Genomic DNA, 12,871 nt, shown 5'->3' with positions numbered 1-12,871 from the left:
ACTCAAATCTGTCTTCTCAGAGCCATTTGGAAATGAGACAGTCAGACAGCTGGATTTTGGTCACTACACTGTCCCATTAACCTCTCAGAAAGTAGTTACAGACATCCAATTGTGAACCCAAAAGGGGAACAAAGCCTTTGAATACAATAGCCACTGTTGTGCACAGACTATCCAATATGCTTTGGTTACAGTATAAGTGTTAGACGAATGAATGGCAAGATTGATACTGCACTCCAATCTCTCCCTCCCTCTCTGCCCTCCCCCACACACACATTGAAAATTAATGATTTATTTAAACTAAATAAAATACCAATAATCCATTGCTACGACCCATGTAGCACATTCACCTCTATGACAGCTCAATGTAAAGGCCTCACTTCACCTGAGAGGAATCTCTGTGTGTTTCTGGCCATCAAGCCAGATCGGGTCCCTTCACCTCATAGGTATCATTGGTATAAACAGAATAAGGTTGTAACATTGCAAGTTCAATCAGAGCCATTCTGGGTAAAACAGATACAAAATATTAAAGTCAAAGGAATCTCCTGCTAACTGGTGAACTCGGGCATGCCTTTGTTTGTGTTAAAGTAGTTCGAAGTGCCAATGCCACCGACAATTGTTTTGATCAACCAAGTGTCTGAAACTTGCAGAAACCCAGCACCAGGCTTAAAAATATCCAACCCAGATTGAGTTCCTATGTTGATGTGTAACTCTCAAGGTTGGATTGTCCTAAGCATGGTGATGGGTTTCTGTAGCTCTCAGACACCCGGCTGACCAAAATACTTTTATCCACAAGTATGAAGACTTAATTTCATGCTAAGTGACAATCTGCTGCTCATTGTGATGCTTCTTCTCCACCATTAAAAGTAATCTAAAATATTTCTCAGTCCCTTGTGTGGACTGAGAAATATTTAGAGAATTTAATTCGCTGCCATTCTCACGTGTGTGTCAGCCTGGCTCAGATAGGTAGCACTCTCGCTTCTGAGTCACAAGGTGTGGGTTCAAACTCCACATCGGGACTTGGAACTCACAAATTCTATGCTGACACTCCAATGCAGTGCTGGGGGGGTGCTACATTACTAGAGGTGCTATCCATCGGAAGAGACCCCGTGTCTGTTACCTGCAGAAACCCATCACTGGGCTTAAAGATATCCTACCCAGATTGAGTTCCTATGCTTACTTGCAAATTTCAAGGTTGGATCGTACTTTTCGGATCGTCTTCGTCTTCGGGTGGTTCAAGATCTCACGGCACTATTTGAATGGAGAAGGGAGCTTCTCCCCGTACCCTGGCTATCAATGCCCATTCACTTCATGGCTGTTTATGGGACATTGCTGTATGCAAATTGCACCCACAAAAGCACACAGTCACTCCACTTTACAATATATTCTATGAAACACTTTGGGGTGTCCTCCTGGCCTGAAAGGTGCTACACCAAATGGACGGATTAATAGCATTATTAAAATGTATCTCCAGCCAACGCCTTGGAACGTCCTCCCGACGTGAAAGGCACTCTATAAATGTAATTTTGTTGTTGTCAGGTAAGTTAAGCAACTCATGCCACTGCGGGCTGAAGACAATGGCCAGCATCTGCCTCCTGTAAAAAGGTTGATCATACAGTGAGGACCACTACTCACTCTGTACAGAAAGGTTGGTAATACAACAACAAATTACATTTGTATAGTGCCTTTCACGTCGGGAGGACGTCCCAAGGCACTGGACAATAAGGGATTTGGACCCATGCTGGGGGCTAGGATCAGAAGGGGTGCAAGGCAGGGAGGGTAAGGGGTAATAATAATCCTTGCATTTGATACAGCGTCTTATCATGTCTTAAAGACATCTCAAAGTGCTTCACAAGAGTATTCTGTAAAGTGAATTGACTGCATATTTTGAGGGCGAAAGTGGCGGCAGCCATTTGAGCACAGCAATGTCCCACAAATTGAGTGACCAATTTCTTATTTTTAAATTTTTTTAAAAAAAGGATTATTACGCCCAAAAATGCTTTACAATTCTGTCACAGGGCACGCATGCAGTACAGAAAGCAAAATCTAAACTTCACAGACCAGTTGTGAAAGCATACCATTGAGCTTTGAAACCCTCGATTATCCTATCAGCAAGCAGTAAATTAGTATTGATCTCGATTTACAGCAAACTGTTAAATAGCCCAGCAGGAACAAAACAATGTGCATTGTGGCACCATTATTCACAGAACACAATTAGCTTGGTTGGGGATGACTAATCTTTATCTAAGGCAATGAAATGTTAATCATTCGCTGGAAGAGGTGACAAAATGGTCTTTTGTTAATCGTTCCTTCAGATTAACCTAGAATCTCACCACTTCCCATTTTTTAAACAGCAAAGGATGATGCATCCAAATCAGTCAGATCACGTCCTCTTAAAACCATACCGCCCGTCACAAAGTGTTTATGTAGATAGTTAACAATAATACTTGCATTTGGTATAGCACCTTATCACATCAGAAAAACAACAACAACAAATGATATATTAGGTTGTAGACGAACACAGCAGCCCAATTGCGCACATATATGTCCCACGAACAGCTATGAAATGAATGACCAATTTTTATGTGGGGGATTATTGGCCAGAATACGAGAAACTCTCTTCTCTTTTCAGATAGTGTCACGGGATCTTTAACATCCACCTGAGCTGGCAGATGGGACCTCGGATTAATGTCTCATCCAAACAAAAGATAATATTTTAGTTATTCAGTCGCCTCCATCAAATCTGCTGAACTACCGCGATTCAAAATGGAGTAGCAGCTGCTTATCCTCGATCCTTGCCTTGAATGACCATTTGGTAATCCAAGTAACTGCAAACAGCAGAGTTCCTGAAGGAATTGCTTCATTGCTCTCCAGTGCCTGCTGAGTACCATTCATCCTACACAAGTCTCGATGGTGAGCACTTGCTGCCGCCTTCACTAACAAAATGCAGTCACTCCACTTTCCAGTCAATCCTGTAAGGCACTTTGAGATGTCCTCCTGACGTAAAAGGCATTATATCACATGTGAGGATTATTATTATTATTATTAAACTGGCAAGTTATTCAATTGCAGGAATGCAGTGTATCGGAACCAATTCTGATCCAGTCATTACCAAATTCTACGGCAAGGCTACGTCAGCACTAGACAGCGAGGAACTCTAATGGATTTTGCCCTCCCTAACCATGGAAGCTAAATGTACCATCCATTGGATTCTTCAGCTCCGACAAGCAATTGAAACAAGGTCTGGCTGGCTCAGTTATTTACAGAAGATCAGAGGAGCCAGTCATTGAAGTTCTGATAAAGGGATACACAGTAACTCATCTTTCTTCTTTAGATGCTGATTCACCTGCTGCAGATGGTCAGCAGTTTCACTTTTTAATTTCACAAAGAAAACATTAAGACAAACCAAATTTGTGTCATTTAAAATGGCCCGGAGGTTACATTTAGATCCTCCAGTATTAGAACCCAAGATTATGACGGTTGATACAGTACTCGACAAATGCAATGTCATGTTCAGCAAACAAGACGCATAAAATCCCAATAACAGATCTTTCCCCAATATTTCTGCCTGTCAATTTGTAAATAATGAATGTTTTATATATATATATATATATAAAGAGAGAGAGAGATATGTATGAACTGCTATTGTATGCAGTAGATCGACATTGTATTGTATACTGTATGTCGACCGTATGCAGCAAGATTTGGCCTAAGTAAAGGTTTTTTTTGCAAAAGTGCAAGAAAAAGCTGCAAAAGAAAACGCAGTGTATGAAAGGTGTCATTTAGACACATCCTTAAGATTAGACATTATCAGTAAATGCTTCCGTGACTTATCAAAATGGTATATTTGCATTGTTTTGTTATCTTTAGATATTCCTTTAAGTCTATAAACACGGTTATCAATCCATCCCAGTGGCTCCTCCACAAATTGAAGTTGGTTCTGGAGGGAATTAACCATAAACAAACTTGAGGCGATCTTTCTAACAGCAAATGGTAAAACATAGGAAGGAACTTAAATGGTGATTTATAGCTCTATCTGGGTTTTGTCTTCTTCAAAAGAAGAGGGAATTTGCAACTTCTGTGACTTCTCATTTAAAGTGCAATCTAACTAAAACACTTGGTGTGCCTAATGCAATGTTTACGGTGTGTGTATGGGACAGTTGTGATAAAAGGACGCTTCCTTTCTTTCCCCGCAATTGCCTTTTCTGCAGTCTTAAGACTTGTCACCTCCTGGTGTGAAGTGCATATCAGTGGAAATGAATCGGCCAATCCCTGCAGGGGAGTTGCCATGTTTTGCCCGCTTTCAAAAAATACATAAAGCTCTCACGTGAATCACTGGTTTGAAAAGTTTTAGGTTAGTGTCTTTAAGATAGTTTTCAGTGCCTCAAATGTTACTGCTTTGGGAATAAGCATGGGCTGCCTCACAACTCGTGCACTCTCGCCCTAGGAAGAGAAAACTGGTCTTTGGTGATTAGATTCTCCTCATCGAACCACTTGCATTGAAAAACATTCATTCTTCACTGTGAATTCCTTTGTCTGGAAGAACATCCTACAAACATTGCAATCTTCCCCCAACTACAAAACTACCTGGGCAAGTGACTTATTTCATACTGATTTTCTATGTAAGCACATGCCAGATCAAACACACAACTGCAGGAGCACTAACTGCAACTCAAGGTACCTGGTGTCTTTTTCTCACTGAATAACATTCCTAAATGTAAGGAATTCTTCGCACCATACTCACCAGCTGCTAATGGACTGTGCAATATGCAAAAGAAAATATAAACTCTCCTAATGGCAAAAACAAACCTCACGAGACCGAGGGTAATAAGGAAAAAAAGTCAAGCGTGTAAAATGCTTCAGAACTTCTGTTTCTAATCAATCACCAAAGACCAATGATATCATTAAAGCCTTTGATCACAGATCTTCTTTCAAGCTCACAATCACAGTTGGAGTGACCTGGGCTCCCTGAAAGAATGAAGAAAATACCTCAGAGACAACGCACACTGAAATCGGAGCAATCATCAAATCATTCCCCGGGAAGAAGGAAAAAATATATCCTAAAGGAATACAAAACACACCACACAGTAATAGCAACAAAATTCATGCTGACCTGCATTCAGATACAAATCTCAAATTAAATTAACCCTTCCCGTACTGCACGCTGTTCACACCGACTCACATTATCACACCTTGCGGCTACAAAAATCCGTTCAGAAGCTCAAACAGAATAAATATGATTTTACACATGGTATATATATATTAAGTTCCATCTTGTATTTAAAAAGTGTGTGTATGGGGGGCGGGGGCTGGGTGATGTTTCCAGAAATATTAGAGGTATCAATGGCTGGAACACGAGTATCATTAGACATTTTTAACAGCTATTATTATTATTGTTGTTAAAAAAAATTTCCACAAAATCTGGAACTTTATTCTCTGCTTTTTGAAGAAGAAGAATTTGGTCCAGTTTCTCTGCCAAGCTCCAGTTTCCAACGTCGTCTGCGAGCAGGAAGCCACAGCTATGAGTTACCATGCATCACCCTGCTGCTGCCTGGCCACATTCGTACAACAGCTCCAAACTCCCAGCCTAGAGACACCACTGCTGAGCTGGGTGGAGAAGAATACCACAAACACCCTATATGCTGTAGAATTTTTAATGTTTCTTTACAAAAATGCTTACATTTTAAAATGATACCCTCGAAGGCAAACGTTTTGTTTTACATTTACATTTCAAAAAGCATCACTCCTTGAATTTTACACAACATATAACACCCACTAAAACAGCTTTCCTCAGGCTTTGGAAATGGAACTCTTCCAAATTTAATGGCCAAGCTGGCCAAGGTCTGCAGATTGTGCTGGCTGTAATTGGGAGTGGGGAATAAGGTGTTACAGTGAACCAACCTGCCAACAGCACCAAAAATATACTGCCCGAATTCTGATTTAATCCAACTCTCCCGACGGACTGCAGAGATCAGGCAAAAGGTGACTCATGATCTCTCTGAAAAAGGGGGTGGGTGGGCATATGGTGATCCATGCCCCTGCATGGCCATTTCTATCATCAGCTGGAGACGCAATATGTTGCCTTACTGCAATGTTCCAAAGCCATAGTGGGAAAGTTAGAAAGTACTCCATCAAAACTGGAGGGTGACTTTCACGATAAGCCTTTACAAATAAAATGTTTGGGTCGGAGGCGGGTGGGGGGAAGACACATCCTCCCGAGGCATTAAATCTGTTGTTGTTATAGACCCATGCACCTCTTGGGTTGCTAAACTGTCACCTACAGTCTAATATACAACAAAAACAACAACTTCACATATTTAGCGCTTCCACACAGGGTAGTAACTCAGAGCATTTAACAGTGGCGGAGCCTGACTTCAACCCAGGGGGGAGTAGGGTGGGGGATGTGGAGGGGGAGGCGGCCGTAAGCACGGTCAAAGAGGAAGATTTTCAGGCAGGACTTGAAAAAGGGGAGAGTGGGGGTAAGGTGGAGGGATTGAGGGAGAGTTTTCCAGAGTTTTGGGGCATAGTGGCTGAAAGCGCAACCTTCGATAGTGGGGCGGAGGGTGCGAGGGACGAGCAGGAGGCCGGTGCCAGTTGAGTAGAGGTGCTAGGTAGATTAGGGAGTGAGGAGATCGGAGAGGTAGGGAGGTGCCAGAGATTTGAACTCGAGTGTGAGGATCTTGGATGGAGAGCCAGTGGAACCTGGCCAGAACTGGTGAGATGTGGGTACAGAAAAACCAGCACACTGAATGGAGTTCATTGGCTTAAAATTGCGATTTTCGTTTTCGTTCCTGCACCCAAAGTCACGAGGAGGGAGTGGGGGAGGGGGGAAACAATGCCAAATATCCTCTGCAATAAGCCGATTATTGTTCACAAACAAGAAAACCCACAACAGTGCAGCCCCCTGATAGAGCACCTGTTTATAGCGCTTTTGCGATGTGGACCTCAGGCACTGCAAATATGCAGCAGGCCTGCTCACTTCCCACGCACCAGCAGACTCTTGTGCTAAAATAGCCAATTGGCAGGTCATTGGGTGAACACCAGTATTACTTCCTGCTTTGCGCTATTGCTGCACACCGGAAGTGATGTTATCAGTCAACTTATGACCCAGAAGTTGGCCTTTTTGTTGCATGAGAACACAGGGAGCGAGCCATCTACATACACGCACCATGAAACTATCTACAAAGCCTCACTATAGCTTAGCTTGTGATTTTATGGATCGAACCTTAATAGGGCTCCACTGTAGTTCACTGTCAGGAGTTTGTGAACTTCAAAAAGTGTCTATAGTTTTCAATGGGCTCTTTGGCCTGCATATGCAAAGTCGTAGCAAAGATGAACCACAAATCAGGGTTCGAATACACCCTTACAATTCAGCCAAACTATTAAATGTAATGGAGTGAAGTTGAAGCTTCTTGAAGGCAAACAACACACATGCATTAAATGTTCCAAAACAAACGACACTTTATGATGTGTAATAAAACGAATGAGTGAGTTGAAGCAAATACTCTACTTATCCAAGCGCCAATTAACAGACTAACTGAATACAGAGTGCACATTTTGTCTTCTTCAAAAGAAATGCCAATGTTAAGGACACAATGCACCAAGTCCAATTGACCCTCCCAAGGTGACTTTCTCCATTTCCTAGCAGGGCCACTAAATGGAGCTTGAATTTCAGAAATGGTGAGGTTGGGGGGGGGGGGGGGGAAAGAGAGTGAACATTTGGAAGAGGATGAGCTGTAATAATCCTTGCATTTGATTCAGTGCACAAGGCACTGGATCAAATGCAAGGATTATTACAAAGTGCTTCACCGAATTTACTGTGAAGTATAGTAACTGTGCACTTGCAGGCAAAGGTGACAGCCAATTTTGCACATACCAATGTCCTACAAACAGACACATAAAACAATTTTATTTGGAGGATGGTTGACCAGCGAACTGGGAGAAATCCTCTTCAATTAGTGCAATGGGATCTTAGCGTTCACGTGAACAGGCAAATTTGGTTTAATGTCTCACCCGAAGGACGATACCTTCGATAATACCTTATCACGTCTTCAAGTGTCTCAAAGCGCTTCACAGAATATCCTGTAAAGTGAATTGATTGTATATTTTGTGGGAGGTTGCAGCCAATTTTCACACAGCAATGTTCCATGGAGTGATTGACCAATTGTATTTGGGGTTTAAACCCTCTCAGAGGCCAGAGTGCTACCAACTGAGCCAGCCTGATAACTGGCAAAGCAGGTACCATATGGAAGTCTATAAGGGGTGGCAAGTAATAAACATGAAATAATAAATAAAATAAAAAAAATTTAAAATGAAAGGAAATGCCATAATAGCTAGATTTTACAAACTGTGCACGTGAACAGACAATTGGTAAAGGTCATTGAATTTTCATGGGCTTTTCAACAGGTGAAAAAAGATTTTCTCGTTCCCAGGAAAGTAAAATGAGATACATCATGCATATATACTGTGTTCGCACACATACACACATGTACATATACACTATTGTGCCAAACTGCAAGTAAATTGTAAGCTGCAACACAAGTCTACTGTCCTAGTGACTAAACTGTGCAAGTTTCGCTATATATAATAGGGGTTTCCTTTCAGTCAATTCCCTATTTTTTCCCCTAACTGTTTGTTCCTTTCCTGAAGGCAGTGACTGATGCAGAGCCCATGTTCTACACGCGCCAGCAGCACCTGGCTCAAGAGGCTATTCTTCATGCGTGTCCCCAGACAATGGTTTTTTGTAGGTTATTTGACCACAGAAGGCATCACAAAGTATCCTCACCTGACTTTCACACACACAATTTCGTTCCCAACAGTCACCAATTGTTATGAGGAGTGAAGACCTATCATCTTTCGATTATGAGCAGAGTTCACTAAGACCAATTGCAATGGCTGACTACCGCCCAGCTGAGCACAGACCAGAGATTGAACATACAATAGTTTTGTGTCAACCGCAATGTCCTTTTACTGCACTTAACCATGGAGCCACCACAAAAGCGTGTGTAATTGGTTCAAACAATTTGTGTAATATGGAAAATCAAAGCAAAGAAACTCACCTCCAGACAGACAAGCAATCCAAGACCCAATGATTTGTGGTCACATCTTACTGAGTTACAATAAAAGTTAAAGTTCAAAATAGATTTTTAACAATTTGAGAACAATTTGAGCCAAAGTTCACGATCGTTAGCAATATTCACAAAACCGAACTGTTGCCTTCATTGGCAATATTGGAAGCTGGTGCGAGATTGGCAAAAATTGCGAAACCCGAAATCCAGAAAACCTCGGGATATTTAAATCCAGAAGTCGCAATCAACATAATGAATCCAGTTTGCAAATATTGCAAATTAGGTCCTAATAGCAACAACAATGCAGATATGGATGGCTGTGTTAGTGACCTGAATGAACCAGAGAGTAAAGAGAGTGGAGTCGGCACTGAGAAGGTCAGAGACAGCAAAACAAATTAGAAAATGCAGGATTATTCCCCCTCCCCCCTCCACTTTGCATTGAAAGAAACATGGTACACAGAGAGAATTATGAAGCGACACTAGTCCAACTGTTCAGAAGTTAAAATACTCAGGTTAACTGACACGATTTGATTAATGTGCTCTCAATGGTATTTTTTGAAGCCAAATTCAAAAATCAATAGATATGTGTTGTTTGGAAACCCATACAACAAAAGCTGCCATCCAACTATTAATGTAGGTGGCTCGACAATTTTGTGCTTTATACTTTTTCATCTCTACAGACTTTGATCAGGCTTCTGAACAATATTCTCAGAAAGCAGTTTATTACCCACTCCATCAAGTGATCAATGATTTCATTAATATGACAGATCACAAAACTGTCGTATCATTGATACAGGCTTGAAAGATGATTCTAGTTTCCTGCCACATTTTCAGAGTCTGGGATACTTACTGGCAGCTCAACTCCATTCAATATTTTCACAGACAGAGAAAACTAAAAATCCATTTTCAAACCAATTTCAATTAGAATCCAGAAGTTGTTATCACAGGTGCAGCAGAATGGGTCTGTAAGTGGAAAAGTCGTCTGTCCGTTCTGAAATGAAACCTTATCTGTAGCCACAAAGATGGCTGAGGACATCCTATCTGTAATTTACTTTTTATCCTGTGTTAACTTAAGCTTACCCCTGTCACATGGAATTCCTACTATTTGCTGTTACTGGGTAATCTAAAGGCTTAAGGAATATATGTGAGTGTCGATCTTTTCTGCATGAACGTTCCTTTGAATATATGAAGCATCCCCCCCCCACCCCCACCCACTGCACCACCTTCTCTCTTTCCTCTAAAAATTAAACAAAATAAAACAAAGGACTTTTTTTTAAAACTAGTCAAATTATTTAAAAGCTTGAAAAAAGGACTGAAGTAAAAACAAAGATCCGTTAGTGTTACGAAAGCAATCGCTGCACATTGCATTCCCAGATTTTTTTCAATTGCGAGGGCTATAGCACCAGTATTTCATTAATTCTCCCCCAAGTAGAGAGGCTTTTCTCTCACCTCCTCCAGTCTCTTTTAGCAAATTATCCCATGACGGTGGATTTATTCTCTCAAAGACCCCAGACTTTGAGAGGCAACAAAAGAATCAGAAGACTTTCTGGTCCACCTGCCTGGCGAATGATGAGGCAGGGAAAAGCCTCCCCCAGAGAAACCAATCAAACCATTGTGTGGCACAGTCAGACCTTTTCAACTGTCAAGCCAGGAGAACAGGAAAAGAGATGAAAGAACTTGGGATGAAGCTACCATTTAGAGAATGATACAGGAATGGTCTCCTAAGATTTAATAATTGGGATGGAATTCAACTTCCTTTTAACTAAAAAAGCAGCATGAGCTGGCCAGCCCAGAAAATAGCTTTAGCAGAAAATCTCTACCTTTTTTACTTTACACACTCCACAATATGCTTGAAGATCAGCCAGCATTTTGCATTGTTAAGTCGAGTGATGAGTATTTGAACTCTGAAAAGCAATTTGGCAGATTCATAAAAGTAAGTGTGCAGACACAAAAATACGAGGGTCTCAAAGGTATATGAGATTCCTAGAAAGTTTTTACACAAAAAAAACGTCGTTTTGAGATTTTAAAATTGAACAACTCCTGCTATGAAGTTGAGAAACGCACATTAGAATGACACGTAAACTCCAGCAGCCTCCCTAAGCATTTCAAGCTCAGAAGGTTTTATGTTTAAAACAAAAACGACATTTACCAGCTTCTGGAATGCTTCCTTTCCATGAGGACAGACCAGATTTTAGTCCCATTGTGAAAAAAATTCTGGCTCCTAACACACAAAGATTCTTATCAGCTGCTGTGGATAGGGTTTCAGGACATTCCCCACTCCCCTGCAGCGTAATGGATGAGCAGGGCACATACACACACACTCACTCCCTCCCCCTATTAGTTTAAGATTTTAAAAAGCAGACAGAGTTCTCTACATATTGCTAACTTGTCTCTCCTCAACTCTGACCTGCACAACACGACTCATGTATTGCTTCACTCTGACCATGAGGCCAGAAAGGGGTAAAATGCTTAATACTCGCATTTCAGCGACACTGCTAATACTAGTCGGAAAGTATAGGCTACCCTGCAACCCGTTCTTTACATGAGCTTCATTTGATTGCTTTCCTGTCCTTGCTCTTCCTCCCCCCACCCTCATGTCAGACTCCACTGAATGAAACTAACTAATTAAAGAGGAACTGACCACCACAAAAATTCACCTCTCAAGCAATGTTAGTGTGTGTGCGTGGGGGGTGGGGAGGGAAGAGGGGAAAAGAGATGGGAAGTCAAGACAGGAAGCAACAACTTTAATTTCTCTAATGTATGATTCTAAAATATATCTATCTACATAAATGCATAGATATTAGCAAAGTCTACCATCCAAACTTAGGAGAATTGCGTAAATTAAGGGCATACTGTTGATAAGAAAGCCAACCTTTCCCTTCATGTATAGACACACACATGTGGCTGTCATTAACCATTTCTGCTCTTGGTAGTTTACGCAGTTCAGATTTATCCTTTTTTTTAAATGAATCGCTCTCTTTCCCCAAAAAAATCAATTGCTTCCAAATTTCTAAACACTCTTGTACATCATTTTCTGTAGTCTAAAGTCCCTAGTTTATAATGCTAGTCACATAAAAGCACTAAAAACCAAATATAAGACAGTTTTTTTCCCCTATACACAAGCACAATATTTATGAGAAACAAAAGCACAAAATTGGTCTGGACAAATATGGCCCAAATTCCACCTCGTCTTAAACCACAAATTTTTTTCTTAAAACATCACATTGATGTACAGTCATGGAAAATCATTGAATTCTAACTTTAATTTGTTAACTGATTTCTCTTTAAAAACTGTAAAAAACTTGCTTTTAAATTAGGACTAGTCGCCCCCCACCCACACAGACACTGCAGCAATTTTAAATTTAAAGGCAAATGGTCTCACAGGCTAAGACAAAGTGGAATTATGAGCTGACTGGAAGTCAAAGCATCGGATTCACAAATAGAGACCGGAGATCAATGCTGGTAACCAACAGTGCATCGATGCCTATTCAAGGGATTCCCACACTATAAAGACTACGGATTCCAACCAGATGGTCATGGGACTCTGCCGGTTACCTGCAAGATTGCCTGTTATTGATTTGGAGTCAATAATAGTAAATCCCATAAAATGCCTCAACGTGGCATTTTACCCAAATTCCAGCATGGAGAATTGATGGCGTTGTCTGAATTAACACCTTTCCCTCCCTCCTCAGATCAGGATGCACAGTGACTCTAGTTATGTGCACATAGAGGAGAGGAGCTCCCCATTGGACATATTGCTGTTTCATGGCCCAGTCTGAATGCAACATTTTAAAAGCAAAGACTCC

General features: G+C 41.1%; 1 protein-coding gene across 6 annotated transcripts in view; it reads right to left on the bottom strand.

Annotated features, from left to right (window-relative positions):
• The window catches only part of LOC103181539 (transcriptional activator GLI3), a 219,517-nt gene that overhangs the window by 176,423 nt on the left and 30,223 nt on the right, over positions 1–12,871 (bottom strand). The window lies entirely within an intron of this gene.

The sequence above is a fragment of the Callorhinchus milii genome, unplaced genomic scaffold, assembly GCF_018977255.1.
Source record: "Callorhinchus milii isolate IMCB2004 unplaced genomic scaffold, IMCB_Cmil_1.0 Scaffold2, whole genome shotgun sequence".
In the NCBI taxonomy this organism is placed as follows: domain Eukaryota; kingdom Metazoa; phylum Chordata; class Chondrichthyes; order Chimaeriformes; family Callorhinchidae; genus Callorhinchus; species Callorhinchus milii.
Note: the sequence above shows the minus strand (reverse complement) of the source record. Positions and strands in the feature narration are given on the sequence as shown.